General features: G+C 39.1%; 20 non-coding genes across 20 annotated transcripts; all 20 read right to left on the bottom strand.

The window, feature by feature from the left end:
- Positions 1 to 363: 363 nt before the first annotated feature.
- On the bottom strand, positions 364 to 436 carry trnar-ucg (transfer RNA arginine (anticodon UCG)). The gene has a single exon. It is a non-coding gene; the product is annotated as a tRNA-Arg (tRNA).
- Positions 437 to 1799: 1363 nt separating this feature from the next.
- trnar-ucg (transfer RNA arginine (anticodon UCG)) lies at positions 1800 to 1872 on the bottom strand. The gene has a single exon. It is a non-coding gene; the product is annotated as a tRNA-Arg (tRNA).
- Positions 1873 to 2158: 286 nt separating this feature from the next.
- On the bottom strand, positions 2159 to 2231 carry trnar-ucg (transfer RNA arginine (anticodon UCG)). Its single transcript has one exon. It is a non-coding gene; the product is annotated as a tRNA-Arg (tRNA).
- Positions 2232 to 3235: 1004 nt separating this feature from the next.
- Positions 3236 to 3308, bottom strand: trnar-ucg (transfer RNA arginine (anticodon UCG)). Its single transcript has one exon. It is a non-coding gene; the product is annotated as a tRNA-Arg (tRNA).
- A 563-nt stretch (positions 3309 to 3871) lies between these two features.
- trnar-ucg (transfer RNA arginine (anticodon UCG)) lies at positions 3872 to 3944 on the bottom strand. Its single transcript has one exon. It is a non-coding gene; the product is annotated as a tRNA-Arg (tRNA).
- A 1642-nt stretch (positions 3945 to 5586) lies between these two features.
- On the bottom strand, positions 5587 to 5659 carry trnar-ucg (transfer RNA arginine (anticodon UCG)). The gene has a single exon. It is a non-coding gene; the product is annotated as a tRNA-Arg (tRNA).
- A 286-nt stretch (positions 5660 to 5945) lies between these two features.
- trnar-ucg (transfer RNA arginine (anticodon UCG)) lies at positions 5946 to 6018 on the bottom strand. Its single transcript has one exon. It is a non-coding gene; the product is annotated as a tRNA-Arg (tRNA).
- A 1005-nt stretch (positions 6019 to 7023) lies between these two features.
- trnar-ucg (transfer RNA arginine (anticodon UCG)) lies at positions 7024 to 7096 on the bottom strand. Its single transcript has one exon. It is a non-coding gene; the product is annotated as a tRNA-Arg (tRNA).
- Positions 7097 to 7382: 286 nt separating this feature from the next.
- Positions 7383 to 7455, bottom strand: trnar-ucg (transfer RNA arginine (anticodon UCG)). Its single transcript has one exon. It is a non-coding gene; the product is annotated as a tRNA-Arg (tRNA).
- A 645-nt stretch (positions 7456 to 8100) lies between these two features.
- Positions 8101 to 8173, bottom strand: trnar-ucg (transfer RNA arginine (anticodon UCG)). The gene has a single exon. It is a non-coding gene; the product is annotated as a tRNA-Arg (tRNA).
- A 645-nt stretch (positions 8174 to 8818) lies between these two features.
- On the bottom strand, positions 8819 to 8891 carry trnar-ucg (transfer RNA arginine (anticodon UCG)). The gene has a single exon. It is a non-coding gene; the product is annotated as a tRNA-Arg (tRNA).
- Positions 8892 to 9536: 645 nt separating this feature from the next.
- On the bottom strand, positions 9537 to 9609 carry trnastop-uca (transfer RNA opal suppressor (anticodon UCA)). Its single transcript has one exon. It is a non-coding gene; the product is annotated as a tRNA-Sec (tRNA).
- Positions 9610 to 9895: 286 nt separating this feature from the next.
- On the bottom strand, positions 9896 to 9968 carry trnar-ucg (transfer RNA arginine (anticodon UCG)). The gene has a single exon. It is a non-coding gene; the product is annotated as a tRNA-Arg (tRNA).
- Positions 9969 to 10613: 645 nt separating this feature from the next.
- trnar-ucg (transfer RNA arginine (anticodon UCG)) lies at positions 10614 to 10686 on the bottom strand. Its single transcript has one exon. It is a non-coding gene; the product is annotated as a tRNA-Arg (tRNA).
- Positions 10687 to 10972: 286 nt separating this feature from the next.
- trnar-ucg (transfer RNA arginine (anticodon UCG)) lies at positions 10973 to 11045 on the bottom strand. The gene has a single exon. It is a non-coding gene; the product is annotated as a tRNA-Arg (tRNA).
- Positions 11046 to 12408: 1363 nt separating this feature from the next.
- Positions 12409 to 12481, bottom strand: trnastop-uca (transfer RNA opal suppressor (anticodon UCA)). Its single transcript has one exon. It is a non-coding gene; the product is annotated as a tRNA-Sec (tRNA).
- A 286-nt stretch (positions 12482 to 12767) lies between these two features.
- Positions 12768 to 12840, bottom strand: trnar-ucg (transfer RNA arginine (anticodon UCG)). The gene has a single exon. It is a non-coding gene; the product is annotated as a tRNA-Arg (tRNA).
- A 645-nt stretch (positions 12841 to 13485) lies between these two features.
- On the bottom strand, positions 13486 to 13558 carry trnar-ucg (transfer RNA arginine (anticodon UCG)). Its single transcript has one exon. It is a non-coding gene; the product is annotated as a tRNA-Arg (tRNA).
- Positions 13559 to 15198: 1640 nt separating this feature from the next.
- trnar-ucg (transfer RNA arginine (anticodon UCG)) lies at positions 15199 to 15271 on the bottom strand. The gene has a single exon. It is a non-coding gene; the product is annotated as a tRNA-Arg (tRNA).
- Positions 15272 to 15557: 286 nt separating this feature from the next.
- On the bottom strand, positions 15558 to 15630 carry trnar-ucg (transfer RNA arginine (anticodon UCG)). Its single transcript has one exon. It is a non-coding gene; the product is annotated as a tRNA-Arg (tRNA).
- Between the last annotated feature and the right edge of the window lie 78 nt (positions 15631 to 15708).

Below are 15708 nucleotides of genomic sequence, written 5' to 3'. Positions count from 1 at the left end.
GTCCAAGCTTTTCAAAGCAACAAGACCAATGCCTTATTTAGGGAAATTGCAAACATGTACGAATTAGCTGAGCTAATGAAATTAAATGACCCTATTTGACATCATACAGACTTTGCTATGCAACAGTGGACATCAAAGTTGTGAACCTGTCCGAATGAGGAAAGCTCGTGATATTTAACAAGTAAGAAGAGACCTTTTCCCTCAATCTTGCGATGCCGAATCAGACACAATATTTCTCAGGCCTTTCAGTCTTAGATTATAAAAGTTGAACAACAATGTCCAAGCTTTTCAAAGCAATGAGACCAATGCCTTATTTCGGGAATTTGCAAACATGTTCAAATTAGCTGAGCTAATGAAATTAAACGACCACGAAGGGACTCGAACCCTCAATCTTCTGATTCGAAGTCAGACGCCTTATCCATTAGGCCACGCAGTCTATGTGATACATCCCTATTTGACATCATACAGATTTTGCTATGCCACAGTAGACATCAAAGTTGTGAACCTGTCCAAATGAGGAAAGCTAGTGATATTTAACAAGTAAGAAGAGACCTTTTCCCTCAATCTTGCGATGCCGAATCAGACACAATATTTCTCAGGCCTTTCAGTCTTAGATTATAAAAGTTGAACAACAGTGTCCAAGCTTTTCAAAGCAATGAGACCAATGCCTTATTTCGGGAATTTGAAAACATGTTCAAATTAGCTGAGCTAATGAAATTAAACGACCACGAAGGGACTCGAACCCTCAATCTTCTGATTCGAAGTCAGATGCCTTAGCCATTAGGCCACGCAGTCTATGTGATACATCCCTATTTGACATCATACAGATTTTGCTATGCCACAGTAGACATCAAAGTTGTGAACCTGTCCAAATGAGGAAAGCTAGTGATATTTAACAAGTAAGAAGAGACCTTTTCCCTCAATCTTGCGATGCCGAATCAGACACAATATTTCTCAGGCCTTTCAGTCTTAGATTATAAAAGTTGAACAACAGTGTCCAAGCTTTTCAAAGCAATGAGACCAATGCCTTATTTCGGGAATTTGAAAACATGTTCAAATTAGCTGAGCTAATGAAATTAAACGACCACGAAGGGACTCGAACCCTCAATCTTCTGATTCGAAGTCAGATGCCTTAGCCATTAGGCCACGCAGTCTATGTGATACATCCCTATTTGACATCATACAGATTTTGCTATGCCACAGTAGACATCAAAGTTGTGAACCTGTCCAAATGAGGAAAGCTAGTGATATTTAACAAGTAAGAAGAGACCTTTTCCCTCAATCTTGCGATGCCGAATCAGACACAATATTTCTCAGGCCTTTCAGTCTTAGATTATAAAAGTTGAACAACAGTGTCCAAGCTTTTCAAAGCAATGAGACCAATGCCTTATTTCGGGAATTTGAAAACATGTTCAAATTAGCTGAGCTAATGAAATTAAACGACCACGAAGGGACTCGAACCCTCAATCTTCTGATTCGAAGTCAGATGCCTTAGCCATTAGGCCACGCAGTCTATGTGATACATTCCTATTTGACATCATACAGACTTTGCTATGCCACAGTAGACATCAAAGTTGTGAACCTGTCCGAATGAGGAAAGCTAGTGATTTTTAACAAGTACAAAGATACTCTTTCCTTCAATCTTGTGATGCATATTCAGACACAATACTTCTCAGGCATTGCAGTCTTAGATTATTAAAGTTGTACAACAATGTCCAAGCTTTTCAAAGCAATGAGACCAATGCCTTATTTCAGGAATTTGCAAACATGTTCAAATTAGCTGAGCTAATGAAATTAAGTGACCACGAAGGGACTCGAACCCTCAATCTTCTGATTCGAAGTCAGACGCCTTAGCCATTAGGCCACGCAGTCTATGTGATACATTCCTATTTGACATCATACAGACTTTGCTATGCCACAGTAGACATCAAAGTTGTGAACCTGTCCGAATGAGGAAAGCTAGTGATTTTTAACAAGTACAAAGATACTCTTTCCTTCAATCTTGTGATGCATATTCAGACACAATAATTCTCAGGCCTTGCAGTCTTAGATTATTAAAGTTGTACAACAATGTCCAAGCTTTTCAAAGCAATGAGACCAATGCCTTATTTCGGGAATTTGCAAACAAGTTCAAATTAGCTGAGCTAATGAAATTAAACGACCACGAAGGGACTCGAACCCTCAATCTTCTGATTCGAAGTCAGACGCCTTATCCATTAGGCCACGCAGTCTATGTGATACATCCCTATTTGACATCATACAGATTTTGCTATGCCACAGTAGACATCAAAGTTGTGAACCTGTCCAAATGAGGAAAGCTAGTGATATTTAACAAGTAAGAAGAGACCTTTTCCCTCAATCTTGCGATGCCGAATCAGACACAATATTTCTCAGGCCTTTCAGTCTTAGATTATAAAAGTTGAACAACAGTGTCCAAGCTTTTCAAAGCAATGAGACCAATGCCTTATTTCGGGAATTTGAAAACATGTTCAAATTAGCTGAGCTAATGAAATTAAACGACCACGAAGGGACTCGAACCCTCAATCTTCTGATTCGAAGTCAGATGCCTTAGCCATTAGGCCACGCAGTCTATGTGATACATCCCTATTTGACATCATACAGATTTTGCTATGCCACAGTAGACATCAAAGTTGTGAACCTGTCCAAATGAGGAAAGCTAGTGATATTTAACAAGTAAGAAGAGACCTTTTCCCTCAATCTTGCGATGCCGAATCAGACACAATATTTCTCAGGCCTTTCAGTCTTAGATTATAAAAGTTGAACAACAGTGTCCAAGCTTTTCAAAGCAATGAGACCAATGCCTTATTTCGGGAATTTGAAAACATGTTCAAATTAGCTGAGCTAATGAAATTAAACGACCACGAAGGGACTCGAACCCTCAATCTTCTGATTCGAAGTCAGATGCCTTAGCCATTAGGCCACGCAGTCTATGTGATACATTCCTATTTGACATCATACAGACTTTGCTATGCCACAGTAGACATCAAAGTTGTGAACCTGTCCGAATGAGGAAAGCTAGTGATTTTTAACAAGTACAAAGATACTCTTTCCTTCAATCTTGTGATGCATATTCAGACACAATACTTCTCAGGCATTGCAGTCTTAGATTATTAAAGTTGTACAACAATGTCCAAGCTTTTCAAAGCAATGAGACCAATGCCTTATTTCGGGAATTTGCAAACAAGTTCAAATTAGCTGAGCTAATGAAATTAAACGACCACGAAGGGACTCGAACCCTCAATCTTCTGATTCGAAGTCAGACGCCTTATCCATTAGGCCACGCAGTCTATGTGATACATCCCTATTTGACATCATACAGACTTTGCTATGCCACAGTAGACATCAAAGTTGTGAACCTGTCCGAATGAGGAAAGCTAGTGATTTTTAACAAGTACAAAGATACTCTTTCCTTCAATCTTGTGATGCATATTCAGACACAATAATTCTCAGGCCTTGCAGTCTTAGATTATTAAAGTTGAACAACAATGTCCAAGCTTTTCAAAGCAACAAGACCAATGCCTTATTTAGGGAAATTGCAAACATGTACGAATTAGCTGAGCTAATGAAATTAAATGACCCTATTTGACATCATACAGACTTTGCTATGCAACAGTGGACATCAAAGTTGTGAACCTGTCCGAATGAGGAAAGCTCGTGATATTTAACAAGTAAGAAGAGACCTTTTCCCTCAATCTTGCGATGCCGAATCAGACACAATATTTCTCAGGCCTTTCAGTCTTAGATTATAAAAGTTGAACAACAATGTCCAAGCTTTTCAAAGCAATGAGACCAATGCCTTATTTCGGGAATTTGCAAACATGTTCAAATTAGCTGAGCTAATGAAATTAAACGACCACGAAGGGACTCGAACCCTCAATCTTCTGATTCGAAGTCAGACGCCTTATCCATTAGGCCACGCAGTCTATGTGATACATCCCTATTTGACATCATACAGATTTTGCTATGCCACAGTAGACATCAAAGTTGTGAACCTGTCCAAATGAGGAAAGCTAGTGATATTTAACAAGTAAGAAGAGACCTTTTCCCTCAATCTTGCGATGCCGAATCAGACACAATATTTCTCAGGCCTTTCAGTCTTAGATTATAAAAGTTGAACAACAGTGTCCAAGCTTTTCAAAGCAATGAGACCAATGCCTTATTTCGGGAATTTGAAAACATGTTCAAATTAGCTGAGCTAATGAAATTAAACGACCACGAAGGGACTCGAACCCTCAATCTTCTGATTCGAAGTCAGATGCCTTAGCCATTAGGCCACGCAGTCTATGTGATACATTCCTATTTGACATCATACAGACTTTGCTATGCCACAGTAGACATCAAAGTTGTGAACCTGTCCGAATGAGGAAAGCTAGTGATTTTTAACAAGTACAAAGATACTCTTTCCTTCAATCTTGTGATGCATATTCAGACACAATACTTCTCAGGCCTTGCAGTCTTAGATTATTAAAGTTGTACAACAATGTCCAAGCTTTTCAAAGCAATGAGACCAATGCCTTATTTCGGGAATTTGAAAACATGTTCAAATTAGCTGAGCTAATGAAATTAAACGACCACGAAGGGACTCGACACCCTCAATCTTCTGATTCGAAGTCAGACGCCTTAGCCATTAGGCCACGCAGTCTATGTGATACATTCCTATTTGACATCATACAGACTTTGCTATGCCACAGTAGACATCAAAGTTGTGAACCTGTCCGAATGAGGAAAGCTAGTGATTTTTAACAAGTACAAAGATACTCTTTCCTTCAATCTTGTGATGCATATTCAGACACAATAATTCTCAGGCCTTGCAGTCTTAGATTATTAAAGTTGTACAACAATGTCCAAGCTTTTCAAAGCAATGAGACCAATGCCTTATTTCGGGAATTTGAAAACATGTTCAAATTAGCTGAGCTAATGAAATTAAACGACCACGAAGGGACTCGACACCCTCAATCTTCTGATTCGAAGTCAGACGCCTTAGCCATTAGGCCACGCAGTCTATGTGATACATTCCTATTTGACATCATACAGACTTTGCTATGCCACAGTAGACATCAAAGTTGTGAACCTGTCCGAATGAGGAAAGCTAGTGATTTTTAACAAGTACAAAGATACTCTTTCCTTCAATCTTGTGATGCATATTCAGACACAATAATTCTCAGGCCTTGCAGTCTTAGATTATTAAAGTTGAACAACAATGTCCAAGCTTTTCAAAGCAACAAGACCAATGCCTTATTTAGGGAAATTGCAAACATGTACGAATTAGCTGAGCTAATGAAATTAAATGACCCTATTTGACATCATACAGACTTTGCTATGCAACAGTAGACATCAAAGTTGTGAACCTGTCCGAATGAGGAAAGCTCGTGATATTTAACAAGTAAGAAGAGACCTTTTCCCTCAATCTTGCGATGCCGAATCAGACACAATATTTCTCAGGCCTTTCAGTCTTAGATTATAAAAGTTGAACAACAATGTCCAAGCTTTTCAAAGCAATGAGACCAATGCCTTATTTCGGGAATTTGCAAACATGTTCAAATTAGCTGAGCTAATGAAATTAAACGACCACGAAGGGACTCGAACCCTCAATCGTCTGATTCGAAGTCAGACGCCTTATCCATTAGGCCACGCAGTCTATGTGATACATCCCTATTTGACATCATACAGATTTTGCTATGCCACAGTAGACATCAAAGTTGTGAACCTGTCCAAATGAGGAAAGCTAGTGATATTTAACAAGTAAGAAGAGACCTTTTCCCTCAATCTTGCGATGCCGAATCAGACACAATATTTCTCAGGCCTTTCAGTCTTAGATTATAAAAGTTGAACAACAATGTCCAAGCTTTTCAAAGCAATGAGACCAATGCCTTATTTCGGGAATTTGCAAACATGTTCAAATTAGCTGAGCTAATTAAATTAAACGACCACGAAGGGACTCGAACCCTCAATCTTCTGATTCGAAGTCAGACGCCTTATCCATTAGGCCACGCAGTCTATGTGATACAACCCTATTTGACATCATACAGATTTTGCTATGCCACAGTAGACATCAAAGTTGTGAACCTGTCCAAATGAGGAAAGCTAGTGATATTTAACAAGTAAGAAGAGACCTTTTCCCTCAATCTTGCGATGCCGAATCAGACACAATATTTCTCAGGCCTTTCAGTCTTAGATTATAAAGTTGAACAACAATGTCCAAGCTTTTCAAAGCAATGAGACCAATGCCTTATTTCGGGAATTTGCAAACATGTTCAAATTAGCTGAGCTAATGAAATTAAATGACCACGAAGGGACTCGAATCCTCAATCTTCTGATTCGAAGTCAGACGCCTTATCCATTAGGCCACGCAGTCTATGTGATACATCCCTATTTGACATCATACAGACTTTGCTATGCCACAGTAGACATCAAAGTTGTGAACCTGTCCGAATGAGGAAAGCTCGTGATATTTAACAAGTAAGAAGAGACCTTTTCCCTCAATCTTGCGATGCCGAATCAGACACAATATTTCTCAGGCCTTTCAGTCTTAGATTATAAAGTTGAACAACAATGTCCAAGCTTTTCAAAGCAATGAGACCAATGCCTTATTTCGGGAATTTGCAAACATGTTCAAATTAGCTGAGCTAATGAAATTAAACGACCACGAAGGGACTCGAACCCTCAATCTTCTGATTCGAAGTCAGACGCCTTAGCCATTAGGCCTACGCAGTCTATGTGATACATTCCTAGTTTGACATCATACAGACTTTGCTATGCCACAGTAGACATCAAAGTTGTGAACCTGTCCGAATGAGGAAAGCTAGTGATATTTAACAAGTACAAAGATACTCTTTCCTTCAATCTTGTGATGCATATTGAGACACAATAATTCTCAGGCCTTGCAGTCTTAGATTATTAAAGTTGTACAACAAGTGTCCAAGCTTTTCAAAGCAATGAGACCAATGCCTTATTTCGGGAATTTGAAAACATGTTCAAATTAGCTGAGCTAATGAAATTAAACGACCACGAAGGGACTCGAACCCTCAATCTTCTGATTCGAAGTCAGACGCCTTATCCATTAGGCCACGCAGTCTATGTGATACATTCCTATTTGACATCATACAGACTTTGCTATGCCACAGTAGACATCAAAGTTGTGAACCTGTCCGAATGAGGAAAGCTAGTGATTTTTAACAAGTACAAAGATACTCTTTCCTTCAATCTTGTGATGCATATTCAGACACAATAATTCTCAGGCCTTGCAGTCTTAGATTATTAAAGTTGTACAACAATGTCCAAGCTTTTCAAAGCAATGAGACCAATGCCTTATTTCGGGAATTTGAAAACATGTTCAAATTAGCTGAGCTAATGAAATTAAACGACCACGAAGGGACTCGAACCCTCAATCTTCTGATTCGAAGTCAGACGCCTTATCCATTAGGCCACGCAGTCTATGTGATACATCCCTATTTGACATCATACAGACTTTGCTATGCCACAGTAGACATCAAAGTTGTGAACCTGTCCGAATGAGGAAAGCTAGTGATATTTAACAAGTAAGAAGAGACCTTTTCCCTCAATCTTGCGATGCCGAATCAGACACAATATTTCTCAGGCCTTTCAGTCTTAGATTATTAAAGTTGAACAACAGTGTCCAAGCTTTTCAAAGCAATGAGACCAATGCCTTATTTCGGGAATTTGCAAACATGTTCAAATTAGCGGAGCTAATGAAATTAAACGACCACGAAGGGACTCGAACCATCAATCTTCTGATTCGAAGTCAGACGCCTTATCCATTAGGCCACGCAGTCTATGTGATACATCCCTGTTTGACATCATACAGACTTTGCTATGCCACAGTAGACATCAAAGTTGTGAACCTGTCCGAATGAGGAAAGCTAGTGATATTTAACAAGTAAGAAGAGACCTTTTCCCTCAATCTTGCGATGCCGAATCAGACACAATATTTCTCAGGCCTTTCAGTCTTAGATTATAAAAGTTCAACAACAGTGTCCAAGCTTTTCAAAGCAATGAGACCAATGCCTTATTTCGGGAATTTGAAAACATGTTCAAATTAGCTGAGCTAATGAAATTAAACGACCACGAAGGGACTCGAACCCTCAATCTTCTGATTCGAAGTCAGACGCCTTATCCATTAGGCCACGCAGTCTATGTGATACATTCCTATTTGACATCATACAGACTTTGCTATGCCACAGTAGACATCAAAGTTGTGAACCTGTCCGAATGAGGAAAGCTAGTGATTTTTAACAAGTACAAAGATACTCTTTCCTTCAATCTTGTGATGCATATTGAGACACAATAATTCTCAGGCCTTGCAGTCTTAGATTATTAAAGTTGTACAACAATGTCCAAGCTTTTCAAAGCAATGAGACCAATGCCTTATTTCGGGAATTTGAAAACATGTTCAAATTAGCTGAGCTAATGAAATTAAACGACCACGAAGGGACTCGAACCCTCAATCTTCTGATTCGAAGTCAGACGCCTTAGCCATTAGGTCACGCAGTCTATGTGATACATTCCTATTTGACATCATACAGACTTTGCTATGCCACAGTAGACATCAAAGTTGTGAACCTGTCCGAATGAGGAAAGCTAGTGATTTTTAACAAGTACAAAGATACTCTTTCCTTCAATCTTGTGATGCATATTCAGAAACAATAATTCTCAGGCCTTGCAGTCTTAGATTATTAAAGTTGTACAACAATGTCCAAGCTTTTCAAAGCAATGAGACCAATGCCTTATTTCGGGAATTTGAAAACATGTTCAAATTAGCTGAGCTAATGAAATTAAACGACCACGAAGGGACTCGAACCCTCAATCTTCTGATTCGAAGTCAGACGCCTTAGCCATTAGGCCACGCAGTCTATGTGATACATTCCTATTTGACATCATACAGACTTTGCTATGCCACAGTAGACATCAAAGTTGTGAACCTGTCCGAATGAGGAAAGCTAGTGATTTTTAACAAGTACAAAGATACTCTTTCCTTCAATCTTGTGATGCATATTCAGAAACAATAATTCTCAGGCCTTGCAGTCTTAGATTATTAAAGTTGTACAACAATGTCCAAGCTTTTCAAAGCAATGAGACCAATGCCTTATTTCGGGAATTTGCAAACATGTTCAAATTAGCTGAGCTAATGAAATTAAATGACCACGAAGGGACTCGAACCGTCAATCTTCTGATTCGAAGTCAGACGCCTTATCCATTAGGCCACGCAGTCTATGTGATACATCCCTATTTGACATCATACAGACTTTGCTATGCCACAGTAGACATCAAAGTTGTGAACCTGTCCGAATGAGGAAAGCTAGTGATATTTAACAAGTAAGAAGAGACCTTTTCCCTCAATCTTGCGATGCCGAAACAGACACAATATTTCTCAGGCCTTTCAGTCTTAGATTATAAAAGTTGAACAACAGTGTCCAAGCTTTTCAAAGCAATGAGACCAATGCCTTATTTCGGGAATTTGAAAACATGTTCAAATTAGCTGAGCTAATGAAATTAAACGACCAGGAAAGGACTCGAACCCTCAATCTTCTGATTTGAAGTCAGATGCCTTATCCATTAGGCCACGCAGTCTATGTGATACATCCCTATTTGACATGATACAGACTTTGCTATGCCACAGTAGACATCAAAGTTGTGAACCTGTCCGAATGAGGAAAGCTAGTGATATTTAACAAGTAAGAAGAGACCTTTTCCCTCAATCTTGCGATGCCGAATAAGACACAATATTTCTCAGGCCTTTCAGTCTTAGATTATTAAAGTTGAACAACAGTGTCCAAGCTTTTCAAAGAAATGAGACCAATGCCTTATTTCGGGAATTTGCAAACATGTTCAAATTAGCGGAGCTAATGAAATTAAACGACCACGAAGGGACTCGAACCCTCAATCTTCTGATTCGAAGTCAGACGCCTTATCCATTAGGCCACGCAGTCTATGTGATACATCCCTGTTTGACATCATACAGACTTTGCTATGCCACAGTAGACATCAAAGTTGTGAACCTGTCCGAATGAGGAAAGCTAGTGATATTTAACAAGTAAGAAGAGACCTTTTCCCTCAATCTTGCGATGCCGAATCAGACACAATATTTCTCAGGCCTTTCAGTCTTAGATTATAAAAGTTCAACAACAGTGTCCAAGCTTTTCAAAGCAATGAGACCAATGCCTTATTTCGGGAATTTGAAAACATGTTCAAATTAGATGAGCTAATGAAATTAAACGACCACGATGGGACTCGAACCCTCAATCTTCTGATTCGAAGTCAGACGCCTTATCCATTAGGCCACGCAGTCTATGTGATACATTCCTATTTGACATCATACAGACTTTGCTATGCCACAGTAGACATCAAAGTTGTGAACCTGTCCGAATGAGGAAAGCTAGTGATATTTAACAAGTAAGAAGAGACCTTTTCCCTCAATCTTGCGATGCCGAATCAGACACAATATTTCTCAGGCCTTTCAGTCTTAGATTATTAAAGTTGAACAACAGTGTCCAAGCTTTTCAAAGCAATGAGACCAATGCCTTATTTCGGGAATTTGCAAACATGTTCAAATTAGCGGAGCTAATGAAATTAAACGACCACGAAGGGACTCGAACCCTCAATCTTCTGATTCGAAGTCAGACGCCTTATCCATTAGGCCACGCAGTCTATGTGATACATCCCTGTTTGACATCATACAGACTTTGCTATGCCACAGTAGACATCAAAGTTGTGAACCTGTCCGAATGAGGAAAGCTAGTGATATTTAACAAGTAAGAAGAGACCTTTTCCCTCAATCTTGCGATGCCGAATCAGACACAATATTTCTCAGGCCTTTCAGTCTTAGATTATAAAAGTTCAACAACAGTGTCCAAGCTTTTCAAAGCAATGAGACCAATGCCTTATTTCGGGAATTTGAAAACATGTTCAAATTAGCTGAGCTAATGAAATTAAACGACCACGAAGGGACTCGAACCCTCAATCTTCTGATTCGAAGTCAGACGCCTTATCCATTAGGCCACGCAGTCTATGTGATACATTCCTATTTGACATCATACAGACTTTGCTATGCCACAGTAGACATCAAAGTTGTGAACCTGTCCGAATGAGGAAAGCTAGTGATTTTTAACAAGTACAAAGATACTCTTTCCTTCAATCTTGTGATGCATATTGAGACACAATAATTCTCAGGCCTTGCAGTCTTAGATTATAAAAGTTGAACAACAGTGTCCAAGCTTTTCAAAGCAATGAGACCAATGCCTTATTTCGGGAATTTGAAAACATGTTCAAATTAGCTGAGCTAATGAAATTAAACGACCACGAAGGGACTCGAACCCTCAATCTTCTGATTCGAAGTCAGACGCCTTAGCCATTAGGTCACGCAGTCTATGTGATACATTCCTATTTGACATCATACAGACTTTGCTATGCCACAGTAGACATCAAAGTTGTGAACCTGTCCGAATGAGGAAAGCTAGTGATTTTTAACAAGTACAAAGATACTCTTTCCTTCAATCTTGTGATGCATATTCAGAAACAATAATTCTCAGGCCTTGCAGTCTTAGATTATTAAAGTTGTACAACAATGTCCAAGCTTTTCAAAGCAATGAGACCAATGCCTTATTTCGGGAATTTGAAAACATGTTCAAATTAGCTGAGCTAATGAAATTAAACGACCACGAAGGGACCCGAACCCTCAATCTTCTGATTCGAAGTCAGACGCCTTAGCCATTAGGCCACGCAGTCTATGTGATACATTCCTATTTGACATCATACAGACTTTGCTATGCCACAGTAGACATCAAAGTTGTGAACCTGTCCGAATGAGGAAAGCTAGTGATTTTTAACAAGTACAAAGATACTCTTTCCTTCAATCTTGTGATGCATATTCAGAAACAATAATTCTCAGGCCTTGCAGTCTTAGATTATTAAAGTTGTACAACAATGTCCAAGCTTTTCAAAGCAATGAGACCAATGCCTTATTTCGGGAATTTGCAAACATGTTCAAATTAGCTGAGCTAATGAAATTAAATGACCACGAAGGGACTCGAACCGTCAATCTTCTGATTCGAAGTCAGACGCCTTATCCATTAGGCCACGCAGTCTATGTGATACATCCCTATTTGACATCATACAGACTTTGCTATGCCACAGTAGACATCAAAGTTGTGAACCTGTCCGAATGAGGAAAGCTAGTGATATTTAACAAGTAAGAAGAGACCTTTTCCCTCAATCTTGCGATGCCGAAACAGACACAATATTTCTCAGGCCTTTCAGTCTTAGATTATAAAAGTTGAACAACAGTGTCCAAGCTTTTCAAAGCAATGAGACCAATGCCTTATTTCGGGAATTTGAAAACATGTTCAAATTAGCTGAGCTAATGAAATTAAACGACCAGGAAAGGACTCGAACCCTCAATCTTCTGATTTGAAGTCAGATGCCTTATCCATTAGGCCACGCAGTCTATGTGATACATCCCTATTTGACATGATACAGACTTTGCTATGCCACAGTAGACATCAAAGTTGTGAACCTGTCCGAATGAGGAAAGCTAGTGATATTTAACAAGTAAGAAGAGACCTTTTCCCTCAATCTTGCGATGCCGAATCAGACACAATATTTCTCAGGCCTTTCAGTCTTAGATTATAAAAGTTCAACAACAGTGTCCAAGCTTTTCAAAGCAATGAGACCAATGCCTTATTTCGGGAATTTGAAAACATGTTCAAATTAGATGAGCTAATGAAATTAAACGACCACGAAGGGACTCGAACCCTCAATCTTCTGATTCGAAGTCAGACGCCTTATCCATTAGGCCACGCAGTCTATGTGATACATTCCTATTTGACATCATACAGACTTTGCTATGCCACAGTAGACATCAAAGTTGTGAACCTGTCCGAATGAGGAAAGCTAGTGATTTTTAACAAGTACAAAGATACTCTTTCCTTCAATCTTGTGATGCATATTCAGACACAATAATTCTCAGGCCTTGCAGTCTTAGATTATTAAAGTTGTACAACAATGTCCAAGCTTTTCAAAGCAATGAGACCAATGCCTTATTTCGGGAATTTGCAAACATGTTCAAATTAGCTGAGCTAATGAAATTAAATGACCACGAATGGACTCGAACCCTCAATCTTCTAATTCGAAGTCAGACGCCTTATCCATTAGGCCACGCAGTCTATGTGATACATCCCTATTTGACATCATACAGACTTTGCTATGCCACAGTAGACATCAAAGTTGTGAACCTGTCCGAATGAGGAAAGCTAGTGATATTTAACAAGTAAGAAGAGACCTTTTCCCTCAATCTTGCGATGCCGAATCAGACACAATATTTCTCAGGCCTTTCAGTCTTAGATTATAAAAGTTCAACAACAGTGTCCAAGCTTTTCAAAGCAATGAGACCAATGCCTTATTTCGGGAATTTGAAAACATGTTCAAATTAGCTGAGCTAATGAAATTAAACGACCACGAAGGGACTCGAACCCTCAATCTTCTGATTCGAAGTCAGACGCCTTATCCATTAGGCCACGCAGTCTATGTGATACATTCCTATTTGACATCATACAGACTTTGCTATGCCACAGTAGACATCAAAGTTGTGAACCTGTCCGAATGAGGAAAGCTAGTGATTTTTAACAAGTACAAAGATACTCTTTCCTTCAATCTTGTGATGCATATTCAGACACAATAATTCTCAGGCCTTGCAGTCTTAGATTATTAAAGTTGTACAACAATGTCCAAGCTTTTCAAAGCAATGAGACCAATGCCTTATTTCGGGAATTTGCAAACATGTTCAAATTAGCTGAGCTAATGAAATTAAATGACCACGAATGGACTCGAACCCTAAATCTTCTAATTCGAAGTCAGACGCCTTATCCATTAGGCCACGCAGTCTATGTGATACATCCCTATTTGACATCATACAGACTTTGCTATGCCACAGTAGACATCAAAGTTGTGAACCTGTCCGAATGAGGAAAGCTAGTGATATTTAACAAGTAAGAAGAGACCTTTTCCCTCAATCTTGCGATGCCGAATCAGACACAATATTTCTCAGGCCTTTCAGTCTTAGATTATAAAAGTTGAACAACAATGTCCAAGCTTTTCAAAGCAATGAGACCAATGCCTTATTTCGGGAATTTGCAAACATGTTCAAATTAGCTGAGCTAATGAAATTAAATGACCACGAAGGGACTCGAACCCTCAATCTTCTAATTCGAAGTCAGACGCCTTATCCATTAGGCCACGCAGTCTATGTGATACATCCCTATTTGACATCATACAGACTTTGCTATGCCACAGTAGACATCAAAGTTGTGAACCTGTCCGAATGAGGAAAGCTAGTGATATTTAACAAGTAAGAAGAGACCTTTTCCCTCAATCTTGCGATGCCGAATCAGACACAATATTTCTCAGGCCTTTCAGTCTTAGATTATAAAAATTGAACAACAGTGTCCAAGCTTTTCAAAGCAATGAGACCAATGCCTTATTTCGGGAATTTGAAAACATGTTCAAATTAGCTGAGCTAATGAAATTAAACGACCACGAAGGGACTCGAACCCTCAATCTTCTAATTCGAAGTCAGACGCCTTATCCATTAGGCCACGCAGTCTATGTGATACATCCCTATTTGACATCATACAGACTTTGCTATGCCACAGTAGACATCAAAGTTGTGAACCTGTCCGAATGAGGAAAGCTAGTGATTTTTAACAAGTACAAAGATACTCTTTCCTTCAATCTTGTGATGCATATTCAGACACAATAATTCTCAGGCCTTGCAGTCTTAGATTATTAAAGTTGAACAACAATGTCCAAGCTTTTCAAAGCAACAAGACCAATGCCTTATTTAGGGAAATTGCAAACATGTACGAATTAGCTGAGCTAATGAAATTAAATGACCCTATTTGACATCATACAGACTTTGCTATGCCACAGTAGACATCAAAGTTGTGAACCTGTCCGAATGAGGAAAGCTAGTGATTTTTAACAAGTACAAAGATACTCTTTCTTTCAATCTTGTGATGCATATTCAGACACAATAATTCTCAGGCCTTGCAGTCTTAGATTATTAAAGTTGTACAACAATGTCCAAGCTTTTCAAAGCAATGAGACCAATGCCTTATTTCGGGAATTTGCAAACATGTTCAAATTAGCTGAGCTAATGAAATTAAATGACCACGAAGGGACTCGAACCCTCAATCTTCTGATTCGAAGTCAGACGCCTTATCCATTAGGCCACGCAGTCTATGTGATACATCCCTATTTGACATCATACAGACTTTGCTATGCCACAGTAGACATCAAAGTTGTGAACCTGTCCGAATGAGGAAAGCTAGTGATATTTAACAAGTAAGAAGAGACCTTTTCCCTCAATCTTGCGATGCCGAATCAGACACAATATTTCTCAGGCCTTTCAGTCTTAGATTATAAAAATTGAACAACAGTGTCCAAGCTTTTCAAAGCAATGAGACCAATGCCTTATTTCGGGAATTTGAAAACATGTTCAAATTAGCTGAGCTAATCAAATTAAACGACCACGAAGGGACTCGAACCCTCAATCTTCTGATTCGAAGTCAGACGCCTTATCCATTAGGCCACGCAGTCTATGTGATACATTCCTATTTGACATCATACAGACTTTGCTATGCCACAGTAGACATCAAAGTTGTGAACCTGTCCGAA

This window comes from Oncorhynchus kisutch, linkage group LG20, assembly GCF_002021735.2.
Source record: "Oncorhynchus kisutch isolate 150728-3 linkage group LG20, Okis_V2, whole genome shotgun sequence".
Lineage (NCBI taxonomy): Eukaryota > Metazoa > Chordata > Actinopteri > Salmoniformes > Salmonidae > Oncorhynchus > Oncorhynchus kisutch.
The sequence above is the reverse complement of the archived record's forward strand: the minus strand, read 5'-3'. Positions and strand labels throughout refer to the sequence as shown.